The sequence below is a fragment of the Panthera uncia genome, assembly GCF_023721935.1.
Source record: "Panthera uncia isolate 11264 chromosome A1 unlocalized genomic scaffold, Puncia_PCG_1.0 HiC_scaffold_17, whole genome shotgun sequence".
NCBI classification, from domain to species: domain Eukaryota; kingdom Metazoa; phylum Chordata; class Mammalia; order Carnivora; family Felidae; genus Panthera; species Panthera uncia.
The window spans coordinates 98,244,093-98,256,701 of record NW_026057577.1 but is presented as its reverse complement, the minus strand read 5'-3'; the positions used below and the strand labels follow the sequence as shown (position 1 = coordinate 98,256,701).

Sequence of the window (12,609 nt, the reverse complement as noted above, 5' to 3'; positions counted from 1 at the left end):
CATCATCACTATCTAAATTGAGAACATTTTCACTTTCATCATTCTGAAAAGAAAATCTGGTCACTCCTTGTTCCCCTCTCTCCTGGATCCTGACAACCACTAATCTGCTCTCTGTGATTAGAGATATCTCCGATATCTCTGTGACCTTTTATATCTGGCTTCTTCACTTAGTATGTTTTCAAGGTTCATACATGTTGTAGCATGTGTCAGTACTTCATCAGTTTTCTAGGTCAAATAATATTTAATTAGATGGTTACGTTATCTTTTTAAAAAAAATTTTAAATGTTTATTTTTTTTTTTGAGAGAGACAGAGACGGAATGCTAATGGGTTAGGGGCAGAGAGAGAGGGAGACACAGAATCCAAAGCAGGCTCCAGGCTCCAAGCTGTCAGCACAGAGCCCAACGTGGGGCTTGAACTCATAAGCTGTGAGATCATGACCTGAGCCAAGTCAGATGCTCAACTGACTGAGCCACCCAGGAGCCCCATTACATTTTTTTTAATCCATTCATCATTTGGTGAAATTACTTTTTGACTATTTGTATAATGCTTCCATGAATATTTATATACAAGATTTTGGTTGGCATATACTTTAGAAGTTTTGCATATAGCACAGGTTGAGTGAATACTTGTCATTTGGGAAAATAGCAAATTTATATAGTAGAGAATGAGTACAACTGGAATTAGGTTAAATGTTTCAAAAAGATAACTTGCCTCTGACTTACTTTTTTCTTCTGAAAAAAAATTTATTCCCTTGAAACCTTTCTATAGCAGTGTGCACAAGGTAAGAATTAGTAACTCCTCGAAGTAACTGCTCAAAAATCTTCTAGAAAAGAAACAATGTCAACCACAAAAATATAAAGAGAAAAATTCTTAGAATCAGGAAAGAAGTGTTGTGGCAAGATTATTGATCTGTTAAAACTGGGTTGGACCTATTACTATGTTTTTGTTCACTCAAGATACACTGCTTTTTTCCCCTCTTGCTGCAGTTGACCAGAGCTAGAAAGGGCGGAGGGCAGTGAGGAGACAACTCACCTCTCTGAGAGTGGCCAGCTGACTGCATTCAGAGTTAACACACGGGACCAAGTAACTCTCTGATGACTATAATGCTAACCGTGAAGTACATGAGGGATTTTTACCCACCAAATTTTCGAGTCAAACACTATAGTCAGAAGAAGAAAACTACTAGACGGTATATGGATATAAAACTTGAGCCTGAGCAAAAATTTTCACCATTCACCTCATCTTCTAGATATCTACAGCAGTTTTCCTGGCTCTCAAATTTGAACATCAAAATAAACTAGAACACTTTTAATACACATGGTCCCTCCACAGACTTTCTATTCAGTAGATTCCTAACAAATTTCCAGGCAATTCTAATGCTGTTGGTGTAGGGAGCATACTGCTCTAAAATTGTCATGCTAATCTCAACTCAAGCCCATAAAGTTCCCTTTTACCACAGTGTTGGTCTTATTTGGCTGTGTGGATAGCAGTCTGATTAAACAAGTCTCTTTGAAAGCTGACTGAGTTTGCTTATTTTTGTATTCACAGTCTCTAGAACAATGAGCTTTTGTCTAGGTGCTTTTGTCTTTTAAATGAATGTATGGAACTAATTTATATTAAGTTATCAGTGCTCTATAGAAGCTTATTATTATATATATTATTATTATTATAGAAGCTTATAATTCTGGGATATTTAAATTTTAAAGGCAGATCAACATAAATTGAATTAATCTTCAAATTATAAGAATATCACTAAACAAATGACACAGTGTAATTTTTTAAATGTATAGAAGATTTGGGGTACCTGGAGGGCTTAGTTGGTTGAGTGTCTGACTCTTGATTTCAGCTCAGGTCATGATTCCAGGGTCCTGGGATTGAATCTAGTTTTGGGCTCCACACTAAGTGTGGGACCTTCTTAAGATTCTCTCTCCCTCTCTCTCTCTCTCTCTCTGCCCCCTCTCTCCTGCTTGTGCTCTATCTCTCTCTCTCTCTCTCTTTCTCTCCAAAAAAAACAATGTATAGAAGATTTGAGAGACACTTTACCAGAAACGATATTTGGACAGCAAATAAGCATATGAAAAGATACTCAACATTAGTTAGCTGAGAATTGTTTTAGAGCCATGATGAGATACCGCCACACATCTATTAGATGTTACAAAGAAACAAACAGCTACAAACAAAGAAATGAACAAACAACCTTGATAATATCAAGTGCTGACAAGGATGTGAAACAACTGGAACTCTCATACGTTCCTAGCACAAATGCACATGTTACAGTCACTTTGGAAAATAGTTCGGTAGTTTCTCATAAAGTTAAACTTACTATATAACCCAGCAATTCTGTTCCTAGGTATTTACATGAGTGAAACAAAATCTGTGTTTTCAAAAATACATTACACAAAGTTTTCTACCAGTTTTATTCATAGTCCTCAAAACTAGAAATAATCCAAATGCCCCTCAACTGTCAAATGGATTAACAATCTATGGAATATCGAGAGGTGAGGAAGCCGGGAATAGAGGAGAAAGCTGTTTCTCGCTAGCCTTGGTTCTCACGCGCCATGGTGGCCCCGGTCCAGCAGCCTCCTCAGTCTAGCGGTGGAAAGCGCAAAGGGAAAGCTCGGTATGTGCAGGCCTAGCGGGCGCGGCGCTGCGACGGCGGTGGGCCACCGCAGCTGGAACCTGGGCTACAGGGCATTCTCATTACCTGCGACATGAACGAGCGCAAGTGCGTGGAGGAGGCCTACAGTCTGCTCAACGAATACGGCGACGACGTGTACGGGCCGGAAAAGTTTACAGACAAAGATCAGCAGCCCTCTGGAAGTGAGGGAGAAGATGATGATGTGGAGGCTGCCTTGAAGAAAGAAGCATCTTTCTTCAATGATGCTTCAAATGATGCTTCAAAGATGACATTAAAGCATCTACGGAGATGAAGCTGTAATGCCTGAAGTTCCAAAACCTCCCACAAAAGACCACCAGAGTCTTAAGTCAAAGCCAAGCGGCAAGGGTCGTTTATTGCAGGTTCGAACCTGGTCCTCTGCGCACTCGTCGCCGGTGACACAAGAGGCCACGAATAGGGTTGGTATAGCGTTTTTATAGACAGAGACAAATAGCACAGGGGAGGTTTTTTACTTGTGGCGGGAGGAAGAAAGGGGGAAGGGGGTAGGTGAGGAATGTGCTAAGCAGGCAGGTTTACAGAAGCGAGAAATGCCGGTTAGTTTGCATACAATCACTCATTCCATTACATATCAGACTACATTTAGGAAGTTTTACAGCCCATTCTACAGCGGGTTACAATCAGGAAACGTCTCACAATGCTGATAGCAAACAGCAAGCAAAACAGACTTCTCAGCAATTGTATTTCTTATCAAAGATCCATAATAAGCAGAAAAGAGAACCTAGCTTTAAACTAAGGCAGGGCTGTCATTTGGATTCAAAGCTGTTCCTTTCAAAGCTAAGAAGATTCCAATCAGTGGAGAGTGGAGCAAATAACGTAGTCTTCATCAGGACACTTGGGATAGAACCTGAGAAATTGGTACATCATATTCTTCAGGATAAGTATAAAACCAAGAAGAAGAAGACTCGGGTTATTCTACGAATGTTACCTATTTCGGGCACATGCAAGGCTTTCTTAGAAGACATGAAAAAATATGCAGAAACATTTTTGGAACCCTGGTTTAAAGCTCCAAACAAAGGGACATTTCAGATTGTATATAAATCTCGAAATAACATCCACATGAATAGAGAAGAAGTTATCAAAGAATTGGCAGGAATAGTAGGCAGCCTCAATTCGGAAAATAAAGTGGATCTTACCAATCCACAGTACACAGTGGTAGTAGAAATCATTAAAGCTGTCTGTTGCCTGAAAAAAAAAAAAACAATCTATGGAACATCTATGCAATGGAATATTACTCATCAGTAAAAAAAGAGTGGACTAAACGCCGGCGAATTTCAAGCGCATTATGCTGAGTGAAAGAAGATTTGAAGGGACACACACTGTACTATTGCATTTTATATGACATTATAGAAGAAGACAAATTAATAGGGACAGAGAATAATCAGCTATCAGCAGGATTTAGGAGTTACGGTGGGTGACAATAATTGGATAGCATGAGATAATTTATGGGGGGAGGATGGAAGTGCTTTTGTCTTGATTGTTATAGTGGCTATACAACTGTGTGGATTTGTTAAAATTCAGAACTGTACACCACAAAGAGTGTCTTTTATTATATATAAATTGAAAGTAATTATTTTTTTAAAAAAAATTGTCACTAAAGATCTTTTTTGAGAGAAATGGGGTGTGAAGCTTGAAATTTCACGGATTAGAGAACAGGTGACCTGGGTTAGGTATGGCTGTCTGACCAAGTAGGTGCAGTGAATGGTATGCCGCCAGCAGCAAGAGCTAGTGAATAGTGACTTAACTTTTTAGGGCATCAAGGAGAGCCTACAAGTACCAGGAAGAGACGTGGCTAATAAAAGAAATGATCTTTCAGAATAGAAGTGAGGTCATAGTGTAGCTACTTCAATTGTGAATTGTTTGAGGAGAAAGGGGCCAATAGCAGATTGCTTCTTGTGGAAAATATAAGGAAGGGAAAAATTACATAAAAAGTAGGATGAAAATGTTCTTCCTTGAATGGTTATCCCCAGAAGCATTATATTCCAAAGAGAATACACTCAGTGGTCCTCACTGAAAATACAATAGCAACCTCCTTATAGAGTGCTTATTCTATGAAGGAAACTTTCCAGGGGCTTAGCTAAGGGTACAAGGGAATCAGAAAGGCCTAGAGGAATATCAACTCTGTCTTTTACAAGCCTAGAGTTCTTGTGAAAACCACTATAATTTTTTTTTTATTTTAAGTTTCTCCATCTATAAAACAGGGTTAACAATAGCACATGTGTTTTGAGTATTGAGAAAATTAAATGAGATAATGCATGTATAGCATTGAGCACAATGTCTGGAAGCACTCATTAGGAAGCACTCAATAATTTGCAGTAAGCATCACATTGATGCCTCATTTTAGGAGCATGCATATACTTACTTTTTTCAAGTTCATACTTGTATTTAATATTTTTTTGGTCAGCCTCTCATCAACAGGAGATTCTCAAGCCTAAGAAGCATCATCTTACTGCCTAGAGTGTGTGTATATATATATATATATAGAGAGAGAGAGAGAGAGAGAGAGAGAAAGGGGATTTGAGAGACATCTTATTCCCAGAAACATAAAATCGATTATACTCAATACAAAGAACCTTCAAAAGCAAGCTGTGACTTCCTTGCTCCAGAACTGGTTAACCTGTTGGGATATTTGGTAGATGAATGCTATACCACGCTCTTTCCTTTACTATGCACTAGACTGAAAGGCAGCAGCTGCTCATGGTGCCCTTCTTCCAACATAGAAAACCAATCTCCCAGCACCAGGGGAGACATTAAAAAGGGAAAAAATGCAAATGCCCAACACTGATTAGTTTTGCCAGCTGCTCTTCTTGCTCCAGAATCAATGGATTGGCCACTTTAGCTGCAAAGTCCATTGGACAGACTGGGGTTTTGTTTTTGTTTTTGTTTTTAAGAAATGGTATTAAAAATAAATAATCTTTTCTAGGTCAAACCTGTCAAAAAAGTTGACAAATGGATAGAGGGTTTAAATAAAGAGAAGAGATAGATAATATGTCTATATTGGACTATTACTGAAAATATGTTTGAGTCTGGTTATTTTAAACATAAGATTGCAAACTCAAATGCTTTGAGAAGCCAGTCTAGTTATGTAAATGAGTGAGGAAGCATCTAGGTGTGAGGCAACAGGGAGTGAGTGGTGAGTATGGGTCTACTCTTTTTGTTTTCCTACTATTAGGAGACACTTGGATACAAAAACATTTCATTTTTTTCTCAACTCTGCTACAGAGGGAAAAATAAAGAATGCATGATAATAAATGACAGCTGATGCAACCTCAAAGATGTAGGACAATCTTGGTTCCCATCTTGGTCATATGGTGGACTGGAGAAGTGCATGCCATATCTGAATTCAACAGCTTTTACTCAGCTCCAGCTAACTACTATTGGACAAGCAGTGAGTCCAGTATTGCTGAGTATTTAGTTATTCAAGAGACACCCAACATCTTGATTTTGATGTGATTTCTCTAAATCACATCACAATTCTGACCATTCTAATTCTGAAAAGTCATTCCATTTGGAAAAATAATCATGTGGACCAAACACATGTCTTTATATTAGTTTTAGCCAGTGGCTATCAATCTGGACCTCTGCTTTGGACTTCAATTTGACAACTGCTGTGGAGTAGAGTACAACTTTTTGGTAGATGGTGATAAATGATAGAAACAATGTACATTATGTTATAAATAATCTCTTGCTGATCTTTAAAAGGATTGTGAATTAAAATGGTATTGTAAAGTATGAAGTTATTAAAGCATTATTCTAAAAGCAAAAGATGGGAAATAGACTAGATATCCACTAATAAGGAATGATTATAAAAATTATATTACATCCAAACAATACTAGGTATCTATTAAAAATAAGGGAACTCTATAGTACTAATATGGAACACATGCTAAGATACATCATTAAGTAAAAGAGAAAAAAAGAAAAAAAAAGCACAGAAAATGGTGTAAAGCATGCTACTGTTTTATTATTTAAAGTGTGATATATATATATAATATATATATGTATAGTATAATACATATGTATAATATGTATAATATATGTACAACATAAGATGTATGATATATATATATATATATATACACACAAATTATGCTAGATTTAAATAAAATATAGAATGATATGTAAAATATAATCTCTGGAAGAACATGAAAGGAAAAGATAAAGTGGTGGCTCCCTCTGGGAAAGAGATGGAGCCTGGGGAACTAAGGACAGGGATAGAGGGAGACTTACTTTTTTTTTTCATGTATATTTGGCAACATTTGATTTTTTTACCACATGTGTATATTCCCCATTCAAAATAAATGTAATTAAAACAACAACAACAACTTCTAATCCACAGGAAATAACCTCTTCTAAAAAGGTAGTGACAGGGTAGGGATGGGTTGCCATAACATAGAGAAGATGGACATTTTTTTAGGAAATGACATGGCTAGTATGTGCTTCATCATCTTTCTACCATCTGCTCCTGAGGGACAATTATATTGGCTTCAATGGATGGTCACAGACTCCAATATGAAATAGGACACAGTCCCAGAAGTTATTAATTTTTATTATCAAACTCACAGGATCCTACACACAAAGGACCAAGTGGATACCATGGCAGTTTAAGTATATGGCACTTGCTAGCAGCTGGGTTTTCCTACTACGCTGTCTATTCTTTGTTATCTATATCATCTTCTTTGGGATTTGCTCATATCCTCAAAAATTGTCTTCTGTTGGCTTCCCACTTCCTTTTCTTGGTCCTGAGTTTGTCTCATTTATGAGCATGATTAGTGTCAGCTGTTGGTTTTACAAAGGATTTAGTGTTTCCTAGCATATACCTGGATTTGCCTGAGGTTGTGTTGCAAATATGCACCTCTTGTGAAGAAAGGAATGAGATAATGAATGGACCTTCTTCATTTTATGTTTTCAACTTTATCTATAGCTAGATAGATATGGATATGTAAATAAATATGAATAGGTACATAAATATACATATATATGAAACAATATAACAGAAACTGACAATGGTGACTGACTTTGGGGAGAAAGCATGATAAGTGCTCTTTTTATACCCAATAAGCTGATTGTGGAATTGACAAACTGTATTCCCAGTATTGCAGATGCTGTACTTGAGGAAAGGAGAAATGACCTAGTTTGAGATATATAAACTGTATCGTTATAAGGAAAACAGAAAAAGTCAAATTTCTAATCAGTTATGGGAAAGTTAGGTAATTTAATAAATGATATTGAGAACTTGGCTAATCTTAAAAAATGTCTATTCCTACCTCACTCTTTTCACCAAAAAGAGGTTGTCGAGTACAGAAATAGAATGGTCCTCAGGACCCCTGCCTCCTGGTATTCATAGCTTTGTGTAATCCCTCTGGAAGGATCAGTGACTCTCTTCTAAACATTGTAACGTGAAAAAGGTGAAATGTATGTGATCACATGTGTGTAATTACATAATGGTGTAAGGTCTTGCTAGAGTCTCTCTCTCTCCCTCTCTCTCTCTCTCTGGATTTGATGAAGGAGGATGCCATGAATCCTATAGCATTAGGAAGTGAATTTGGACAACAGTCTGATGGAGCTTGGAAGTGGATCTTTCCCCAATTGAACTTCTGATGAGACACAATTCTAGCAAAATCTTGATCAGAGTGTATACAATTCTAAGCAAAGGCCCCAGTTAAATAATGCCCAACTCCTGATCTGCAGAAACTGTGAGATAATGAATGTGTGTTGTTTTAAGCTGCTAAACTTGTGGTAATTTGTTATACAGCAGTGGAAAACTAACACAGTTCCATATGGATTCATGGATTAATTGTAAAAAGGAAAGAAAAAAAAAAACCATACAGATCTCTAAAAGAAAATGTGATGGAATACTTTTGTAATCTTGAAGTACAAAAGATATTTCTGAAGAAGAAATAAATCCCCAAAACCATACACAAAAAAAATGACTGACAAATTTGACTACATAAAATGTTTAAAATTGAACATGGAAAAAATACTATGCTATAACTAAATTTCCTTAATTCAGTGTCTGCAAATAAAGAGATAAAATCACCAACTGAAAGAAAAATGAATCAAGGATATTAACAATATGTTCAAAGAAAAAGAAACATAAATGTCTTTAGCATTTAACAAAATGTTCAACCTTATTCATAATTAAAGAAATACAAATCTTCAAAAATGAGATTTCATTTTTCACTTAATAGATTTGTGAAGATGGAAAAACTTGATAACACTGGGGAAACAGATATGCATATGCTATTGCTTGGAATGTAAATTGGTGCAGATTTTTTGGCAACAGAAATCAAAATTTGTGGCATACCTACATAGGTCAGTCTTTGTGTATGACGTGATTCAACAGTCATGCCCACACACGTGCAGTGACTTTTGAATAGGAAAACCTAGAAGTAACCAAAATACTCATTGGTAGAAGGCCTATTAAGTAAACTCAAGGGTACCTTACTATGAAAAAAATTGTCTTCTGTGTATGTCATGATAAAAATAATTTATAAGCTCTATTAAGTTAAAAAAATCAACATTCACAGAGAGAATGCTGGTAATTTGCCCCTACTTTTTCAAAAGGATATATTCTAACAAGACAAGTTGTGTGTGTGTGTGTGTGTGTGTGTGTGTGTAATTGGAAAAGAAGAGTGTACCTGAATTTGACCTCAGCCTAGGAAAGTGTCAACATGGGGGTGGAGACCTGGATATGTATGCCCCTATAATAACATATTCTAAAAAGCAGTAGCCAAGATGAAGTATTAAGAAAATTATTATGATCACAAGAATGGAGGTCTGGGAGCAGAAGACCAGTAAGATGGGAAGGAGTAATCCTCCCTGATCCTGGAGGTCAGTCAGGGAATCAGTGTATCCTGGCAGTTTATGGTTCTAGCAAGCAGAGAATCCCAGATGTGCCTAATTCTGGAGCAAAAGCTGTTTGCTTTCTGTGAAATCAACAGGTAGCAGATGCTGTTTTCTGGGCACTGGGGTGGAAGTCTGAGGATGTACAAGAAAGAATAAGAATTAGTCTCTATAGTATTTTTTTATTCACTGAATTCAAGCATCTTGTAATAATCTATTCCTGGGAGTCAAATTTGTCATCAAGTTCTAGGTAGTAGTTTTCACTTCTCCTATTTGATCTTCTCAACTAATTTTTACAGGAATCTCAATACTCCTATTCTGTAGGTGGGATTTATAGAGGTAAAGCTCTTCTTTTTAAAGACCTTAGAAAGTGCTCTCAGGATCTGGGAGGAAACATGGGGATGTAGAAGGTTAATGAAAGATTGAATCCAGCTATGGAGACCAATTTTTAGATACCTCAACCAGTCCACAAGATAATTCATCATCTTGCCTCAAACATGCTAATTTTCTGTACACTCTGTCTTCACAAATATTTTTTAGCACCTCCTATGAGCTCAGATAATGTTTCTAGGACACGGGGACATGGTGAACTAGATAGACATGGATGTTTTTGCTCTTTTGAATAGAGAATTCTAGAAAGGAAGATAGAGAATGAGGGAGTAGCAAATAAGAAAGTAACATAGAAGAAGAGATAAAGAATAAGAGCAGCATCTACACAGCAAAGTTTTGATAAGTATTATAAAAAAAAGAGTGAAGCAAGATAAGAGGACAGAGATTAGTAGTGAAAGTAGGGGTGGGGAAAGTAGTATGCTTAATAAAGACTGTCTGAAGGGGAGTTGTTTGAGGACAGATCTGAATAAAAGAGAGAGGATCATGGGAAAACTGAGAAAAAAAACTCAAGGGCAAGTGGTGGGATGGTCGTGAGCTTGCCTTGTTGAGGGAGCACAAGAGCTCCAGCATAGCTAGGCAGAGCTGAGCAGGGGGGGATGTGCAAGGAAATTGAGCTCACAGGGGTGGGAAGAGGCCAGATCACATAGAGCATTTTAGGGCATGATGAGGAGCTTGGATTTTATCTGTCAGGAAGCCATCAGAAAGATGGAAGCAGAGAAGAGATGGGTTTTGATTTATGTTTAGAAAAGAAGGCTCTGCAGTGGGGAAATCATAGGATATGGAAGCAGGGAGTTATAAGGAGACAGTCTCAGGTGACAGGTCATGGGGACAATGAGGAGGGTAGAGGCAGTCATGGGGAAGATGAGTGGCTGGGTTTTAGAATCCACAGGATTATTTAATGGATTAGATATACAGTGAAAATGAATGATGAAAAGTATAAGGTTGACTCCGAATTTTGGTCTGAGCAACCAAGTCATGAAGGTGGCAAGGACCAAACCATTCCACTTCTCTGTTTAAGGCACTTGCTGATTCTATAGCACCTGCAGATTCTTTAGCATGGCTTAAAACCCCTTTTGTAATCTGCCTGACCTGCCTTTCCAGGCTTCTCTCTAGCTCCCCTGTACTCCTCCCTGTGTTCTCCAGCAACTGCCTTGTTCTACGGCACACCTGCTACTTCTTGCTTCTGTGCTTTTGCTCAGGCTCACTGCTCACTATACACTTCCTGAGCTCCTTATCATTCATGCCTCAGCTTGAGCATCACTTCCTCCAGGAAGCAGTTTCTGATTTCCCAAATTTAGATTCACCCCATTCTCCAGTTATGCCTCATTTTTAAAAAATAATTTCCTTTTTTATTTTTATTTATTTATTTATTTTTAATTTACATCCAAATTAGTTAGCATATAGTGCAACAATGATTTCAGTAGTAGATTCCTTAATTCCCCTTACCCATTTAGCCCTTCACCCTCCCACAACCCTTCTAGTATCCCTCTGTTTGTTCTCCATATTTAAGAGTCTCTTATGTTTTGTCCCCCTCCCTGTTTTTATATTATTTTTGCTTCCCTTCCCTTATGTTCATCTGTTTTGTATCTTAAAGTCCTCATATGAGTGAATTCATATGATATTTGTCTTTCTCTGACTGACTAATTTCACTTAGCATAATACCGTCTAGTTCCATCCACGTAGTCGCAAATGGCAAGATTTCATTCTTTTTGATTGCTGAGTAATACTCCATTGTGGATATGTGTATACACACACACATATACACATATATATATGTACATATACATATATATATATATATATATATATATATGTACATATACATCTTCTTTATCCATTCATCCATCAATGGACATTTGGGCTCTTTCCATACTTTGGCTAAATTGATAGTACTGCTATAAACATTGGGGTACCTGTGCCCCTTCAAAACAACATACCTGTATCCCTTGGATAAATACCCAGTAGTGCAATTTCTGGGTTGTAGGGTAGTTCCATTTTTAATTTTCTGAGGAAACTCCATACTGTTTTCCAGAGTGGCTGACCAGCTTGCATTCCCACCAGTAGTGAAAAAGAGTTCCTCTCTCTCCGCATCCTCGCCAACATCTGTTGTTACCTGAGTTGTTAATGTTAACCATTCTGACAGGTGTGAGGTGGTATCTCAATATGGTTTTGATTTGTATTTCCCTGATGATGAGTGATGTTGAGCATTTTTTCATGTGTCGGTTGGCTATCTGGATGTCTTCTTTGGAGAAGTGTCTATTCATGACTTTTGCCCATTTCTTCACTGGATGATTTGGTTTTTGGGTGTTGAGTTTGACTAGTTCTTTATAGATTTTGGATACTAACCCTTTATATGATATGTCATTTGCAAATATCATCTCCCATCCCATCGGTTGCCTTTTAGTTTTGCTGATTGTTTCCTTTGCTGTGCAGAGGATTTTTATTTTGATGAGGTCCCAATAGTTGATTGTTGCTTTTGTTTTCCTTGCCTCTGGAGACATGCTGAGTAATAAGTTGCTGTGGCCAAGGTCAAAGAGGTTTTTTCCTGCTTTATCCTTGAGTATTTTGATGGCTTCCTGTCTTACAGTGAGGTTCATCCATTTTGAGTTTATTTGTGTGCATGGTGTAAGAAAGTGGTCCAGGTTCTTCTGCATGTCGCTGTCCAGTTTTCCCAGCACCACTTGCTGAAGAGACTGTC

General features: G+C 37.4%; 1 pseudogene; it reads left to right on the top strand.

Moving 5' to 3' along the window:
- The first annotated feature begins 2,559 nt into the window (after positions 1-2,559).
- Positions 2,560-2,931, top strand: LOC125935267 (THUMP domain-containing protein 1-like; annotated as a pseudogene).
- The last annotated feature ends 9,678 nt before the right edge of the window (positions 2,932-12,609 follow it).